The sequence below is a fragment of the Peromyscus leucopus genome, chromosome 6 (assembly GCF_004664715.2).
Source record: "Peromyscus leucopus breed LL Stock chromosome 6, UCI_PerLeu_2.1, whole genome shotgun sequence".
In the NCBI taxonomy this organism is placed as follows: Eukaryota; Metazoa; Chordata; class Mammalia; order Rodentia; family Cricetidae; genus Peromyscus; species Peromyscus leucopus.
In genome coordinates, this window is record NC_051068.1 from 8,636,629 (window position 1) to 8,652,684 (window position 16,056).

Consider the following 16,056-nt stretch of genomic DNA (forward strand, 5'->3'; position numbering starts at 1 on the left):
ATCAAAACATGTTATTAATTTTCTATTGTTCTGGGAATTTTTCCAAGATGTGTGTCTTTTTATGTTGTGCATAAAAGCTAAAAGACCAGAGTCTCTATTTGGCCAGAAGTAAAATACTGAATGTAAACAGACATCAAGTGAAGGAGTCACACAAAGATATCAATAACCAAGAAACAGATTTTAAAAAAGAAAAAAGGGCACACTGTCTGCACATTAGCTGTGAAGCCCCTCTTTAGACGGTCTGTTAACTTTGGTAAATACGTGTTGGAAGGCTCTTCAGAAAACCTATCACCAATATCCATACATATCAAACATAGTATTAATTATTTGTTTACTCATTCTTTATTATTGATTTAAACTTCTCTCTAAATTATTCTTTTCAATTTAATGAAATATAGGAACAAGATTTTCCTTTTATTACCAGTTGACTAACAATAAAATGTTTATTACTAGTTGTGTGCTTTTGTGTTTCTTTTTACTGTCCTTGGTATATTTTTTTTCAATTTCAGTGTTGTAAACTAATTCAAATATTTGACCTCAGTTAGTTTATTAAGTCACCTGACTAAGAAATGCACATGGATTATCTAAATTAAAGTTATATTCTGTCACTTGAAACAGAGGGTTAAGCATGATAAAAAGTGTCTTTTTTCTATCATGTTAAAAAGAATGCTTAGTTTTAATTATGAAGCTGATAAAAATCTAGAATCTCTGGAGAGACAGGCCTCTGAGCATGCCTGTGGGGAGAGGTGTCTTGATTGTATTAATGGAGATGAAAAGACTTGCCCACTCTGGGTGGTACTATTCCCCTGGCTGGGATCCTGGACTGTAATAGAGAAAGAGAACTGAGCAGCAGCTGAATCCATCACTTTCTGGTCCTGATGGTGGATATCATGTGACCAGCTGCTCCAGACTCCAGCCACCATTCCTTTCCTCCTGTGGTGGGCTGGCCCCTTGAACTGTGACCATGATTAAACCATTGTCCCTTAATTTGCTTTTATCAGAGTATTCATCACAGCAGCCAGGAAAGAAATGAAGACAAGAGTGTCAGGGGGCTCTGCAGCAGTGTGGTGAGTCAGAGGATGCTTATCCATCCTCTGCTCTGTCACTTTACCTCACAGCCTCCCTGCCTGTGAGGGTCACTTTGGAGTCCGGTGTAACCATGGATTTTATTCACCACTAAAAAATAAGGTGGCAGAGGGACACAGAGAAGTTCCTTCCAATGAAATATTTTCCTCTTGAATGTCTAACAGTATATCTAGTTAAAAGTTCAGGCTCTGTGGAAAGGGCTTCATGAGCCCTACCCCTGACTGAGGCTTCTGGGGAAGGGAGAGGCAGGTTCCTTGAAGGAATGGCTCCGGTAGGTCGGGCCACACTCCAGAGGATGGCTCCACATCTAGGAGTCTATGGAGAGCACAAATTAAAGGAGGACACACAAGTGGGGCGTAGGGACGGGGAGTGAGTGTGGGAGGAGGTAAGGGAGAAATTGGGGCAAATATAATCAAAATGTGATGCATAAAATTCTCAATGAATTAACTTAATTGTTTTTTAAAAGAAGAAAAAAGTAGGTCCTAAGGGGATCCAGAAGGAATGGGAGGCAAGATGTGTAGGCTGTATATAATCTAAATATACTGTATACTTATAAGAAATCACCAGAAAAGAAAAATATATAGCTGCTATAAGTCAGAAGTAAAGGAGTGGATATTGGAATAGTGAATTAGCTGGATATGACACACAACTCAAAATCTGGTATTGTGAACCTCTATTTATAAGCTCATACTAAATGTATAAGCCTTTTACAAAGCCCCATCTACAAAACAAATCAGAATTTGTTTAGCAGATTTGCTGTTATCCTTGGATATCCTTGAGTCACACTTCTGCATAATAAGATGTGCTTGGTGTCTTAGTGACTAATGGCTGTGATGAACCAAGATGGCCACACTGTGGATTGAGTTCCGTTGTGTCTCTGTGACAGCTGAGTTTCACTGACATCACGGCCAAGGGTACATGAAGCTGTTTATTGATGTGAAAGTGGAACTTGAGGACAATAAATATCACTCTGCTAGTTCCTGCTTTTCCAGGCGAGGTTTTAAATTATTCTAAGAACAACTGTTAGTACTCCTGGCCTACCTTACTTGCAATCAAAAAATGTTACTCAATTATATAGCCTGGAAATGCATTATACACACACACACACACACACACACACACACACACACACACACACACACACATTTTCAGGTTAAGGAATATCAGCTAGTCTTTCTCACTGGATTTCTGTTGGCAAGCAAACCCCTTGAAAAATTATTTGACAGCTTTTCCCTCAATTGCCCCCAGGCTAGTAGACAGAGAATACCATTCTACATGTTTCAAAGTGCCAGCCTGTTACATAAAACAGGCACTTTACAGTATATGAGTTCTGTTCTCTTGGAGAACCCATTTTCAGAAGAGCTGGATGCAGTTCTGTGATTTAGTCACAGCTCTGACTCTTACTTAACCACTGACCCTCGACAAAGGCAGATGTAGTGTACAGCAGGAGACGGGTTTATTGTTGCCCTGCTGTCTGAGGCAGGAGCCAATGAGCTTTGCGTCCTCACGTCCCTGCCTGTCACAGTCGGCAACAGCTTTTCCTGTTAAACTCTGATGTTCCCTTTAGAAAGCAATTGATCCCATCCCGTCACGTTGTCTTTTGTGTGTTGGAGAATCCGGTGCAAGTGCTTCTCAACAATTATTTTAATTGTGCTCATTATGGCTGTTCTGTTCAAAGCTGAGATGAGTTCTCACAGGTCGTCTTTGTTGATTGTTCCGTGACCTACTGCGAGGCGACTGCAGTTCATTGCAATGGAACCGATGAGGACAGAAGCCTGAAATTCATTTTCAAATTCTTGCTTTTAGACTATATTGCTTCCTTTTATAGAAAATGGTCACAAAGAGGGCCAAATGCAGAGCCTGCATTCTTTCAGTCTTGGCGCTGAGACACCTCAACATTGGCCAGATTGGCTTCAGAATTCCTGCCTACACCCCGTCTTGGTCTTCAGAGGCCTTGTAGGTTCCCGAATCATTATGAACATTCTCCCATCTCATTGCCTTGTGAGAATTCCTTCACCGCTGCATTTGAAGCTCCTACGGGAGCCAAGCTGACCTAGACCCATTAGAGTGGTATTTGTCCAAGTGCCAGCAAGTGGCCCCTCAGTAGCTCTGGGGAGCCCACAAAACATGCAGATTCCCAGGCCTGCTGTAGAATCCCCACTGGCTCTCCCCTTTTTACAATTTCCTTAGGAGATGTACTAGGGCTGGAGCCGTAGCTCGGCAGTTAAGAGTTTATAGTGCTCTTCCAGAGGACCTGGGTTCGGTTCCTTGTACTCACATTATCAACAACTCACAGCTGCCTGTGACACCAGCTCTGGGGACATCCCATGTCTCTGACCTTTGCGGGTACCTGCATTCACATACAAGTACCCACATGAAGACACACATCATGCTTGTCATTAAAAATATAAAGTAACTCTTTAAAAAGAGAGAAAGATGCCACACTACCAAAGGTACGGCTTTCCTTTCCTGGTATTTTGTATCTACCTTTTTCTGGCCCCCAAATATGATAAGACTGAGGGTCTTTGATTATAAATGTTCCCCACTTTCAAGTCAAAACTATTGGTGTAAATTAATCCCATTATGGTGACAGCCTAAACTACATCTAAGATGTAATAAAATAATAACCAATCATGGTTTCATTAATCAAGGCATTTTGAGTTTTATTATTGTTCCCGTTGACACTAAAGGAAGCTGGAAAAAGGACTTTACTAGCTTGTGTATTTTTAAAACGCACGCACACACACACACACACACACACACACACGCACGCACACACACACACACACGCACACACACACTCACAAAACTCAGCAAGGTCCAGAAACACATGTGGCAGGTGGCATGATGGGACTTCGGTCTCTGGACTCTACTTTCTGCTCTGACGTCGTCTTTAGCATGACTCCACTGCTGGAGTGAGTGTGTGTTGCCTGTCTTGAATCAAGAATCTCAGTCTCTAGATCTTTCCAACTGCATCTGGGTTGGAAACCTGGCTTGAAAGTACCACGGGAAGGCTGATTCTCAAAGGGAGTCTGAGAGCTAGTGGAGAAGAAGCAAGGATGGATGGTGTCGGATTGACAAAACGGGAATTCCATTCACATCCAACCATCAGGCTCACATCGTCCATCAAGTCATATCTTGACATCAGAGTGAGGATGTTCACTTAAATGTCCTTCTAGTTACATTTTTATATTTCAGCCCCAAATAAATAATACTGGAAGCCAACATTGATGCAAATTTTCCAAAATTGCTTTAAATGCTGTGTGTATGGATAAATATATACATATATATGTGTGTATCTGTATACATATATTCTCATATATAGATATATATATTTGATTCCCTCAATAGCTTAAAAATGGGTTAATTTGTCCCATTTCAGAGATGTGGAACCAAGCATAATAAGTACCTTGCTCAATGTAGCATGGTTATTAAAATGATATGCAGTTTAATACCATTCTTTATTTATACCCTTTTGACTTTATAGCTATAGGTCTACAATTAATGTAGAAAGTTATTTACTGTTTAATTTAGAGTGAATCCGTTTCCTCACTGGCATATTTAACAAACATCCACTACTACATTATGACAGGTCCTGAACATTAAAAGGTGAAAACTTGGGCATTCATTTGAAGAGGACGTTGTGGTAGCATAACCTTACCCCAAATGTCTACAAAGTTCTTATAAAATTGATAAATAGAGTTATCTGTCATGTTTGAGGGGTCAGTCATCTGAACCTAACCCCGGGATGTCAAACAGGCACTGATTCCCAGCCAAGGATGCAAAGTGTGCACAGGGCTGAGGCCACATGTTCTGGAAATTGTGCTGTCAAGTTTTGATGTTTAGAAATACCAAGAAGAGATTGATACAAGATAAATCTGGACAGGGTCTCAAGAGGTAGCTCAGTGGTTAGAAGTCCATGCTCCTCTTGGACCCACATTTGGTTCCCAGCACTCATGCTGGGTCGCTCTCGGCTGACTGTAATGCCAGGTCTAGCAGATCTACTCTGAGAGCATCTGCACACACAGAGAGAGACACACACATGCATGCACACATATACACTTGCATGTGCAAATGCATACACACACATGCACACACACATATGTAGGCACGCACAAGTACATGCACATGTGCATGCACACACACAATTTAAAATTTAAAAAATAATAAGATAAATAGGGACAATTTGGTTCAGATCATGCGTGAATTAAATACTAAGACAAGGGCTTTATAAGGTTTTCAAGGGTTTTTTGTTTTTTTCTTCTTCCTAATACACCACTTCAATCAAATTGTCCTGAGGAAAACTCAATGTATACATGAGTTAAAAGAGGTTTTCTCTTGTTAAACATTGAGTTGAGAAGCCTTTAAGTCTTTATCTCCTTTCCAAAATAATGCCAGAGCCTCCTCAAAGAGCAGAGCATGTCAAGAGCAGGGGACTGTGCTTCACCGCCCGTGGGATCTCCAAAGCCCAGCTTCCTGGAGTCCCCACCTCCGCCTTTATGGGTCCTTGTAGATGTAGTCTGTGGCCAGCCCCCCCTGTTTTGGAAGGCTACCATAGAGGCTTCCCCCGTAGTCCTGGTAGAATGCTTTGCACATTGCCAAAGGGCCCAGGGAATGTTTGCTGAAATGACCAAAAAGTAAAATAAAAATCCATCTTAGGTTGCTGGGTAGTCAAGGAGACATGCTATCCCAAATACATTTGGTTCTTTGCTCCCAAAGTGGGGACATTCTATAGAGTGATTAGTAGCCTAACACACACTAATAATATATTAAACACAATGGCCCAGAGCAAAATAAAATATCTAACACTGGGTGCTTGCTTTTAGTCAAACACCTCAATTCTTAATACACTACACTGGGAAAAAAAATCCCCCAGAGGGATATTGTTATTATATTCATTTGACATATAAGGAATTGAAACTGTAAGGCTTAAGTAAGTTACCCAAACTCAACAGAGTTGAGGTAAGGCAGAGGTGATAATGAATCCAGGACTCGGGGTGTAACCCATTTCCCTTAGCTATCTTATAGGACGGGAGGCAGAGGGGTAGTACCAGTGCCTTGCCTTCAGAATCAGGGGTTTCCTCTATTAGGTGGGTATACAGATGTCTCAAGCTTGGCTTGAGGCTAAAATAGTATATAATGTGCAGTGCATGATACATATTCCATCCTCGAACATGGTTGTAATTAGTCCTGGTGAGAACTTACTGAACGAGACAGGGTGAAATAAGCATGGAAAGTGTTTAGAGTGTGCCCTGGAATGTTGTACTTGTCCTGTAGTAACCTGTCCTGTGATCTACATGCCACACTTGGTTAGTCATTATGTGGGACGACCTTGCGCTCAGCTCTAGCTTGGTCACCTAAGTTGCTGGGTTGCTAGTCTCGTTGTGTATAAATAGTATGCCTCTTTCCAAAGTTAAGCACCATGATGGGGTCCAATCCAAGAAAAACAGCAAGGCCACATTCCAGAAACTGAACACCAAGACCACCCACTCATGGGAAAGGGTGTCAGTACTGGGTGATTGACAGGGACACCTTCCAAATCTTAATATTCCAGCACCCTCAAGAGACTCAACACTTAAGCAGTAACCTTAGTCACGGGGTCAGTTCACTTTTAAGACATGTACAAAATATTGAGGGAGAATTCAAGAGGAAGCCACCTGGGCAGTAGAAAATGCCCCTTGATAAAATGACAGCTGAGTGAGAGTCACAGTAGGAGAAGGCCTTGGTCAGAAAAGAAAAGGAATTCAGAAGTGCATTCCTGTATCTGGAACCACCCCCAAACCCATAAATTCCCTTCTGAGGCTCCCCTGCAATAGAGATCCCTGAGGACCTTTTTTTGAGGGTTCTTGAGGTCTTTAGTAGGCAGAATATTTCAATAAATTACGTGATGAAAACTTTGAAAAGTGAAAAGATAAATACATTCCTCTTTGTCTCCATTATACCATTTCCCTTTGAGACAATTTCCCATGATGTGACTTTGGTTTTGTACTGCACGCATAAACATGGGATGCTTCTTTAAAAAGGGAGTTGAGCTGCCCACTCCATATATACATCAGCATCTGCCCTTATCACTGGTACAGACTGACCACCTCTGGTGGCTTGTGTGTGTCCAGGTCACCTCTGGTGGCTTGTGTGTGTCTGGTATCTGCACAGATTCGTGCATGCTGAGTGCATGGCTTCCATTTGGGGCTCGCTATGTGTGCATGCCCACATGGTAGAAATATTGCTTACAACAGAAAGACAGAGTGAAGCAAAGTAATGGAAAGAGAGGACAGCCCCTGGAGTCTAACACCTCCAAACTAGAAAAGAAAAGAAATGCATTTTGAAAAACATTTTCCCCTGATGATTTGTGCCTTTCATTTGTTGACCTCCAAGAAGTAGATCAAAATTCTAGGACTTCTCTTGGCTCTTGAATGGTATTCTCAAGTATGCAGATGAGGAAGTTGGCAAATCGAAATTCCAAGGCTTGGAGTACTTGTCCAGGGCTGTTCAGATCCAGGTCTTCAGGAAAGCTCCTCACAGTAAACATGGGCCTGTTTACAGCTTTATGCCCCTTGTCTGTGGGCCAACACTCCACAGGCTCCTTTTTCTGACCCCCCTCTTTTCTGGGCTCTCTAGTTTGAGACTCTGTGAGTTCTTTGTGGTTTAATTTCTCCAGCAATGCTTTGACTGTTATCTTAATGATTTGAATCTTCTGTGTTTCTCTCTATTAAAGTTCTCTCTCATTTAAAACCTACTGACTGGAAAGAGTTCTCCAGTCAGGAACAAGGACAGTGTGCTGCCCTTCTCTGTAGCCAGTCACAGACTACCAGTGGAGAGCCTGAAAAGAGCAGAAAACTGGACCAAGGTACAGGTCACAAAAAAATGGGCAGCTACTTTTCCTGACAGCCAGAACCAAGGGGAGAGAGATCGACAGCCATGCTTCCACAGGTGGAAAAGGCCACCCATTTCAACTCCCATAGCTGGTGGCTGAACTGTGGGTCTAAGATGCCGGAGGATACAAGGCACCTCATTTCCAGTGGACCAAATGAATGACATCATTGCAAGGGCTGAAAGAGACTGATGAAAAGAGAAAAACCCTACAAATGATCACTCTTGCCTCATCAGACATCTCCACCTGAGATATTTTAGGACATGCTGGACCTAATGCTTCTTTCCTTTTTGCTACATTACTAGGTGTAAATAATACTCCTTTCATATAGTCAGGCTGAGAATCAAACCTATTTACTTGTAAAGTGCTTTATATGAAGAGCATGGTGGCATGTCTGTGTCTCTTGCAGACAGATATTCATCTTTTTCTCCATGGCATGATGGCCCTCTTAGGAAGTAATACACAATACCCCTAGCAGCATAAGGGCCTTGGAAAACATAATTTTTTTTCTGTCAGAAAATGGCTTCATTCTCAATCACATATCTCATGCTCTCTCCTTCTCTCTCCACCAGTGACATCACTGCCATTTGATCTTGAACTCAGCTCAAACTTCTGTTTCTTGGTGCCAATGAGGTCAGCTTCCACATAGCCTCATGAAGGCATTTGTTCGTGTGTTTCGTGTGCTTTCTCACTCTTTGTTTTATATATATTTTTAATTCTGATTTATTTGCCTGTTTCTTTTCTAAAGAGAGAAAGAAGGCATGGGATTGGATGAATGAAGAGATGGAAAGGATCTGGGAGGAGATGAGGGAGAGAAAACCGTGATCAGAATATATTATATGAAAAAATATTTTAGATATAAATAAATAAAAGCAACACTCAAACTACATATTATACATCAACTTTGAGTACACCAAAAAAGAAAAAAAACGCCAGTCCCCTTTTGGGCATGCTTAGGCAGCCCACTTGTACACAGAATGCTCTTATGTATGAAGACTCTACTGAAATTTCCAAGCAAACACTTTAAAAATAACTTATCACTTGCAACTATTTAAGGAAATGTAAATTTTTCTTCTATATTTGGATATGAAACAAAACAAAAAGATAGTAAGACATGAGAGGCAATATGACTTTAAATTTTCTAAGACTGAATTTTACATTTCTTTGTTGTCATTTTTATTGAAGATATTTTTTTCATATACTATATTATGATCATGGTTTCCCCTCTCCTGACTCCTCCCAGATCCCCCATCTCCCAATCCACCCAACTCCACACCTGCTTTCTCTCACTTTAGGAAACAAACAAGCAAAGAAAAAGCAAACAAAATGGAATTTAATAAAATCAAAAATATTAACAAAGAGACGGCATAAGACGTACACACACGCAATGAAAACCCAAAATCAGAACCCATAATATACAAACAAAAGACCAGTAAGAAAAAAAATTCCCAAAGAGATATGAGACAAAGTCTACCAAAAATTTCATTGAACTCATTTTGTGCTGGCCATCTATCGCTGGGCACGGGCCTGTCCTTAAGTGTGGTTAACATACCCAGTGCGACTCCATTGGAGAAATCTGATGTCAGTTGGAGATAACTTCTTGGTTAGGAATGGGAGCTTGTGTCTCCTTCTCTTGCTCAGCACTGGGGCCTCATCTGGCTTGGACCTGTGCAGGCCCTGTACATGTTGCCACAGTCTCTGTGAATTCGTATGTGCGTCGTCAGTCCTGTGTCTGGAAGACACTGTTTCTTCGGTGTCATCCATCCATCTTACACAGCTCTTACATCTTTCTATCTCCTCTTCCACGAATGCCTGAGCCCTGAGGGGAGGGCTTCAATGAAGGCATTCCATTTAGGACGGAGTGTTCCAAGGCCTCTCACTCTCTGCACATTGTTTAGTTGTGGGTCTCTGTATTGGTTTCCACCTACTGCAGTAGAAAACTCTGATGATGCCTGAGCAGGACACTGATCTATAGAGATAGCAGAATGTTGTTAGTTGTCATTGTATTTTCTATGTTCTTTTAGCAGACAGCAGTATTTAGTTTTCCCCTCGGTCCATCCATGGCCTATCTAGTCGTAGGTTCTTGGCTACCAAAGCACTGTTAGGCAAGGTTCTATCTCACGAAGTAGGACTTAAGTCCAATCAGATAGTGGTTGGTTACTCCCACAAAATTAGTGCCACAGTTGCACAGGTGTATTGTGAAGGGAGGTCACCGTTGTAGATCCCAGGGTCTGTAGCAAGGTTAGTGGTTACCCTTCTTCTCTGGTAGCTTGCAGAGCACCTTCCAGAACCACGAACACTTGTCAGTAGAGGTGAAGACTCTAGTGAGGCCCTGGCTTGACTTTGTAGTGTTCAACAAGGTATGTAAGTGTTGTCTTCAGCAACAGGGCCTTATCATCAGTTTGTAGAGAGCAACCAATGGCCTTGGTGCTCATGAATTGATTGGGAATTTCCATGTGGCCCCTTTGGCCAGTGACTCAACTAGATACAACCCATTTCTAGCACTGGATGTTTCACTTTGTGGTGAAAGACTTCTAGTTGGGGTATTGTCTCCCCCATTATTTGTCAACTCCATCTAAATCTTACATTTCTTTTTCCCCATTTTATTAAAAATAGGTGCTTTTCTTATACAGTATATCATGATTATAGTTTCCCCTCCCTCTGCTCTTTCCAGTTTTTCCCCACCTCCCCTCCCATCCAGATCCACTCCCTTTCTGTCTCTTATTAGAAAAGAACAGGCTTCTAAGAGGTAACAATAAAACAACAAAATAAAATATAATAACATCATATAAAAAGCATCACATCATAGTCTGTTTGACAAGGCAAATTAACAAGAGGAAAAGTGCTCCCAAGAGAAGGCACAAGAATCAGAGACCCACTCATTCACACACTCAGGAATTCCATAACAATTCTAAACTGAAGGCTGTAATGTACACCCAGAGGACCCGGTGCAGACCCATGTAGGCCCTGTGCTCGCTGCTTGAGTCTCTGCGAGTTCATACGAACTTTTCTCAGTTGACTTAGAGGGCCTTGTTCTCCTGGTGTCCTCCATCCTCTGACCCTAACACTATTTCCACCTCCTCTTCCAGGAGTTTCCTGAGCACTGAGGATTGGGATTTGATGGAGACCTTCCATTTAATGCTGAGTGTTCCAAGGTCTCTCTCTTTGCACAGTGTCTGGCCGTGGGTCTCTGTACTTGTTCCCATCAGCTGTAGGAGGAAGCTTCTCTGGTGATGGCCGAACAAGGCACAGATCTATGAGTGTAGCAGAACATCATTAGGAGTCATTTTATTGTTAATTTAAAAAAGTAGTATTTGGTTTTACCCTAGGTCTTTGGCCTCTCTAGTCTCTGTTTTTGGTTACCCACGCAGTGTTGGGGGTGGGTTCCATCTCATGGAGGTGGGGCCTTATGTCAAGTCAGACATTGGTTGGCCGCTCCCACAAGCTTTTGGTCACCATCACACTAGCATATTTTGCAGGGCAGGTTGTAGATCAAGGGTTTTGTTGCTGGGTTGGTGTTTACATTTTTGATAGCCTGCAGAGTACCTTCCCACACCACAGACACCAGAACATAGGGGTGAAGGCTTTGTGTAGGCACCAGCTTGGCTTTTCCGTGTTTGATGAGTTGTGTAGTGTTGTCTTCAGCAATGGGTCTTGCTGTCAGTTTGGGGAGAGCAACCTATTCTCTTGACAACAGCCTGGGTTGTTTGGGAATTTATCCATCCATGTGATTTTTACTTCTCTATAGACTTGGCACAGTTTTATTCTTGTTTCATGGGTTGAGAGTTAGACATTGGGCAAATTATTTGTTTTAGAACACAAGAATATGGGACATTTTATTTTCTTCATTTTAAAATCCCCATATAGAGATACTTAAGCAGCATTTCCCTGTAATATAAATATGCAATATTAAAATCCCCCCTTGTTCCTTGAGGCTAAGTAAATAGTTTTGTACGTTAACACGCTCCTTTCACTGGGGGAGCAGAGTCAGGTCCTCTCTACCCAAGTGAAGTATGTTTCTAGGCTCCTTCTATTGAGTGCTTTGGTTTAGTCACCGTGGGTAATAGTACATGTCTGAGAGGTTTCTGTAGGAAATTCAGATCACTGGCCTTGGAATCCTGACAGATCTAGAAGTGAATCAGAGCCCTAATATTTACAGTGAGTCTGCTGGGGGAGTTACTTAACCTCTCCAGGTCTTATTTGTAAAGTCAAATCCTTAGAAACAGCTCCCTTCCTCAGCTGCTTGGGGTCATTAAGAACACTACATTAGGGCCAGTACAGTATCCCGGAGAGCAAAAGCTTAAACTTTAGTCCCTGAAATCCATACAAGGGAAGGAGGAGAGGACAGTTCCACGAAGTTGTCCTCTAACCTCCACATGTGCGTGGTGACACAAACATGCTCATATCCATGCATCAACACACACATGCATGCCACTGCCACTGTTTCTACCATCACCAATAATAAAATGTATTAATATGGCACAGATGTGCTCTGAATATTAAAATAGTGCACATACAGCTCCTGGCACACAATGAACATTACATAAAGCTGGTTTTGGCTGCTAAAATTTTAGAACCATAATCCTCTGCAAGCTGTTGGAGATGGCTAGCCTCGGGGTTCTGCCAAAGCCCATTTCTCAATACCCCATTGGCTGTACCAGCTCTCTGCCAGGCTCAGCTTTAAGGAGAAGAGGAATGAACTCTTGATTGGGGGGGGGGAGCCAAATGCCATGTTCATTTCTTTTCAGTTTACCACAATTACTAACCACTGAGTAGATCCTTCTGATTCTAAGGGGCCAAGTGGTTTTTACATTGCTAGGAAGGGTACGCTCAAGTAATCAGTCCATCTCTTCTGAAGCAGCTTAAGTAGGTTTCCTATTCACATCCATAGCTGAAGGTAACTGACCCTGGGAGAGCTAGAATGCCATGCCTGGAGTGAACACCATGAAACAGACTGGATCTTGAAGTCTTCTGGTTCAAGTGGTAGATCTTTGCAAAGGAACCTATTACTTTACAAGCTGAGACAATTTGGTGCCATTATTCTATTTTCAGTGTGGTCCAGCAGTCATTAGTTTCTTGTCCCCTGCGCTTATGATTTAAGATGTAAGAATAGTTCATTTACAAAATAGAGTAACAGTGTCCCACTAACAGTGTCCCACCACTAGTCTAAGGCTCAGGAGGTAGTTCAGAGGAGTGCTTATGTTGCAAGCATGAGGACCTGAATTCATCCCCAGAATCTATGTTAGTGTGGTAGCATGGGCATGTAATCTCAAAGCAGAGGTAGATTGATCCTTTGGGTATGCCGAATAGCCAGCTTAGCCTGTTTGCCCCAGTCCAGGCCAGTGACAGACCCCACATGAAAACCAAAAGGTGGGTGGAGTCTGTGGAATGACACCTAAGGGTGTCCTCTGACCTCCACATGCACATAAGTGTGCACACTAGCACACACAAAACAAACAACTAAACACAAATCTTGCTGCATCTAATTTTTGCCTCAAGTGCTCTCTTTATTTTAGGGGGAGTGTTGTGCCTCCCTGCCCTCACTGGAACACACTGTGAAGCTGAAGTGCTTGTGACATAGTTGTGTAACTTCCGGTTGTCAGTTGTAGCCTGGAAGCTGTGATAAATGGCATGCTCACTTACAAGGCCTTAGAAAGTTGAGATCAAGGTTATGTATTGGGACTAATTAACCATGACCCAGAGGCCCATAACCATGTTTGGAAACAATGCAATGTAATCTTAAAATTCAAGTGACTGATATGATGCTGGATGAATCTTGTTATCTATTGACTTTGTTGTCATTGTTGAGAAGACTGGCCACCATGTTTATTTTTTATTTCACTTTGTGACCTTCATATACCTTATGTAGTTAGCACAAAAACTCAGCTTGTAATATCTGCATTTCATTGTAGTTGGGAAACCCAGGTTCCAAAACAATACGTTGCCGTTCTAAGATCTTATGACTCAAAAATGTCAGATTCCAAACTTGGCATGTACGCTAATGACCCATCCAACTGTTCCAACCCCAAAGTCATATTTATGCTTTCTCTGTGGCCATAATTGGCTCAATTTACCTTTACATAGTTATATAGACCTTGTTTTGCCCCCCATTCTACTTATTTGAGGCCTAATTGTGTACTGAATGACACTGTGGACTTAACTTTTCTTAATGGCATGATAAGCCCTCTTCAGGCATATCCATCACCCATGATCTTGTTGAGGACCCAGGAGGCAGGCAGCAAATACCTGTAGAACTTGCCTGGCTTCCAAGGCTGCCTAGAGTGAGGCTGTCAGGTGCAGTTGGAAAGTAATCTACATCTTTCATTACCTACATAATTCCTTTTTTAATGGAAGTAGCCACCGGTACCCTCAGTATGGTTCTTCCTCTTTATAATGAGGCTCCCCAAGTAAAATGAGGCTCACATCCTACATAGAGAATTAAAAGAGCTGATGTCTACCACAGTACAGTGAGGCGCATGCCAGGACCCCCAAGAACTTGAGATTCTGTAAAGGTCATTCTCTCTGCAGGCCTGTACTGAAGTGGTCGAATCTTTGCAGTAGCTGCAGGGAGGAATGCCTGGTCAGCAATGTACCACCCACCTCCTGCCTCAGCAACCAGCCCAGCTCAGTCCCCTAAGTCCCCCTTCTCACCATTAGAGCCATGCCTTAGCTCAGCACCCCAATTCTGTGATCTATTTCAAAATTACCTAGTTTTGTATTTAGTTAAGCTACATGATGAGTAATGTGCTTTTGTTCTAAGCCTACAATTTTCTGATTTTTTTTTCTCCCAGTAAACTCGCTTTTTGTTTTGGTTTTGGTATGGTTGGGCAATGACATCATTTCATCACTCTGCTCCTTCTAGTATCATCTGTTCATTGGGACAACCCTGCTGCGGCTCTTAGCGTTGGTCCACCTGCAGGCATCTGTTCTTGAATTCACACATAAACAGGATTTTCCTTGGTACAGGGGATGAAATACCAAACAAATACTGGCAAGATGTCTGTGGTGATGACGGATGGGTAGGAGTTGACAAGCTGATTAGGTGCCACAATGGGTCATATGATATAGGTGGCTAGTACCAAGACAGGCAGATCAGGAGGCGCTTCTGGGAAGCAACATTGGAGTTGATGTCTAAAGTGGAAGAGAGTAAAGCCTATGGAATAGACACCCAAGTGTCAGTACAAGTACAGCACAGTAACACACACACACACACACACACACACACACACACACACACACCTCATTCAGTGTGAAGAATCACAGGGTGGTGGGGTCCTGACTCAGGAGTGGGGCCCTGACATTGCCTTGGAGAATCAAGGAAGACAGCCCTCCTTGGGGAGTGGAAATGAAATTTCATCAGTATTAACATGCAAAAGTTATGAGAAGGGAGGAAGACAGCCCCCGTGTGAGGTTCTGGAAGGATCCTGTATTAGCACACATGTAGGCTCACAGACGGAAGGATAAAGGTGCAGAGACACATGGTATGGTTCCTTGATCATGATAACATGACATCTTGCACTCAACGGTAGTCCTTGCTTACCCCTCTGTCTCAGTCTCCCTGGTGCAGGACTTCCCACTGAGTTCAGGAAGAAACACTGTTTTGGAGTCCAACTGGAGTGCAGACACACATAAGGTCAGATTGTGGAGTGCACACACACATAAGGTCAGATTGTGGAGTGCACACACACACACACACACACACACACGCACACACACATAAGGTCAGATCATGGAGTGCACACACACACACATAAGGTCAGATTGTAGAGTGCACACACACACACACACACACACACACACATAAGGTCAGATCATGGAGTACACACACACACATAAGGTCAGATCGTGGAGTGCACACACACATAAGGTCAGATCATGGAGCGCACACTCGTGCCCTCCAGGATCAAGTCAGTAGACTCTAAGTGGAAACTGAATGAGTCTTGTGCGTCAGGAAACTGACTCTGGAGTCTTTTTATGTCCGCACTGCGTTCCCCCTCTTCTTTCATGTTGAGCTCCCCGAAGGTGATGAGGACTCCTGCTTTGGGAACTCTCTCAGATCTCGGAACTCGCCTTGCCCCTCTCCATCTGACTTTCATTGG

General features: G+C 42.6%; 1 protein-coding gene across 1 annotated transcript in view; it reads left to right on the plus strand.

Moving 5' to 3' along the window:
- Tnik (TRAF2 and NCK interacting kinase) overlaps positions 1-16,056 on the plus strand; it is a 413,176-nt gene that overhangs the window by 246,497 nt on the left and 150,623 nt on the right.